Here is a 2534-nt window from a genome sequence, read left to right as displayed (position 1 = left end):
TAATGAAGGAGCAGTTGCCTTGACTAAGGAACCTAGGGATCATGGTAGATCTCAGCATATCAACATAAAATATCACTTTATTAGACATCGAGTAGAAGAAGGACACCTCGTAGTTAAGAGGATATTGTCAGAGGTTAACCCAGCAGATCCGCTTACAAAGGGACTGAGTAGGGTTAAGCACTTGCAGCATGCTAGGAGTATTGGGCTGAAGGATAATATTAGTTTGGATTAGATAGTTTGGAAACTTGTAATAGATAAATGTAATTGACATTTGATGATTAAATAAAGGAGTATTTTTTAATGGTTTATGTCTTATGTTAATTCTTTAACTATTGTTTCACTTTGCATGTTTTGACTTCCAGAATGATTGAGTTTATTAAGAATAATCGAATCATTCAAACGGTCCACAGTCGTTCATATGTTGGAAGTAGGTATGAATGATGGCTGTCATGAATTGGTGTGTAGATTGTCTGAAAGGTATTAGACATAACAAGGGTTTGTTACAACATTCATGAGTGCTTATGAAAAAGGTTTGAGCATTGGAATAAACCCGCGCTTGTTAGAATCACTTTGTGGAACATAACACAAGTAATCGCAAGACGATAATATCATATGGTCTTAAAACCAAGATATATGGTTTATTGTTTACTAATTAGTTGTACATTGATAATGCGAAACCGCATCAGTAAATTGATGTTATAAAACGCATTGTTGTGTATAATTGATTAGTGAATAGTAAATGCTTTTAAGTCGAAGTTTATCTGTTACTTTTATCCTAAGAGGGTAAAACTGATATCAGGGCCCCTCGATGATTTGATTTGACTTATGTGTCGGGCCTGGTCAGGACTGAATTGATGTGTTCAATTAAGTTCTATGTCAAATGAATCTGACATCGAGAAACTAATTGCTGGACAATAAGTATGACAATGTTTCATGAGATTGTCTGCACGATATATAAACAGAGGACTATACGATCCCTTATCTAAAGGACAGGTTACTGATAAGATCAGAGTTCGACAGCGTCTTTGGTTACTAGACTTATCCTAGTGGGAGACTTTTGGATTAGTGTCTAAGCCCGTAACCATATTTGGTAAGTACTTGACCCGGTTGTGCATGGTCCTTATGGGTTGTCTTCACCAAAGCAACTTGACTGGAGAAATAAAAAGAGAAAGAGGTTATTATGATTTATTAATATATTATAATAATAATATATTAAAGGAGAAATCATATTTGTTTAATTAATATTGGTCAATAATTAAGTAGGAATTAATTTTGTGATCAAGTGTAATTAATTAAACTAGAGGGGCTGAATTGTAATTATGTGATAGTTACAAAGTAGGGCAATGGTTACCCTAGATATAGGTTGGACGAATTCAAGGTATAAGGAATCCTTGAAATCGTCCAAGGATAAGGGTTATCAAGGCTTATCTTATGGTTACTTGGTGGGCTAGCAACTAGATAAGGATAAGGACTGAAACCCTAATCTCTACCCTATATAAAGACCCCTAAGGCCATAGAAATCGTACCACTTGATCCCTAGGGTTCCTAGAGCCGATTTCTACCTCTCCTCTCCTCTCTCTCTCTATTGCCTCTCCATTTTCTTGTGGTGTTTGTGAGCCATTAGAGGTACTACACTTGTGGTACTTGCTTTCAAGACTTAGGGTTTGAAGATTTGAGTTGTTATTGCAATATAACAACAAGAGGTATGTGATCTATCCTACTATATGAATTTCAAAAATACTAGGGTATGCTAGGGTTTCTTCATGTGTTCATAATTTTGTGTGTCTAATATAGAAAACATAGATCCAATTCTAGGGTTGCATGCACACATAGGATTGTTTGTGTCAAACCCATCACTCCCTAGCCTCCCCTTTACAGCCTCTTGTCATTCTAAAACCCTAATTCATGTGTGTATGCTACATTGGCGTTTTTAAGCTTTGAAGAAGGATTTTGGTGGAAAAGCTTAGGGAACAAGGGGTTAGAAGCAAGGAACTCATGGGAATCAGAGATCTACTTTAATGGGCACCCTTATGAAGGTATTCAACTGTTATCTTGGAGTCATTTAATCTTAGATCTCATTTGGGTGGATTTTTGGAAGCTTTTCTTATGTTTGAGCTAGGATCTGAAGTTGCAACTTCAGATATGAGTTCTTTTTGGTATCTAGGTCCATAAAGTTGTTAGCTTTTCAAGTATGAACCTTGCCTCAAGTGTGAGACTTCTTTACAAGCTTAGTTTTTTCATTTTAAGACTTTAGAGCTTTGCATGCACGTAAAGTTTGCAAGTTTGCATGATAAACAGGCCTTGGGAAGCTGGATCTACAATTTGGAGCCTTAGCATGGATTAAAAAGCATCTGTATGGATGAAGAACTAAAGGCACTCGGCGAGTCCAATGAAGATTGTCATGGGCTCGGCGAGTTGGCTAGGGTTTTCCTAACCTTTGGAGGTGTATGGACTTGGCAAGTTGCAAGGGAACTCGCCGATTCGGCCAAGGATATTACGGCCGCAAATCTTAGGAACTCGACGAGACACTCCAG

Source organism: Lactuca sativa, chromosome 9 (assembly GCF_002870075.4).
Source record: "Lactuca sativa cultivar Salinas chromosome 9, Lsat_Salinas_v11, whole genome shotgun sequence".
In the NCBI taxonomy this organism is placed as follows: Eukaryota; Viridiplantae; Streptophyta; class Magnoliopsida; order Asterales; family Asteraceae; genus Lactuca; species Lactuca sativa.
The sequence above is the reverse complement of the archived record's forward strand: the minus strand, read 5'-3'. Positions refer to the sequence as shown.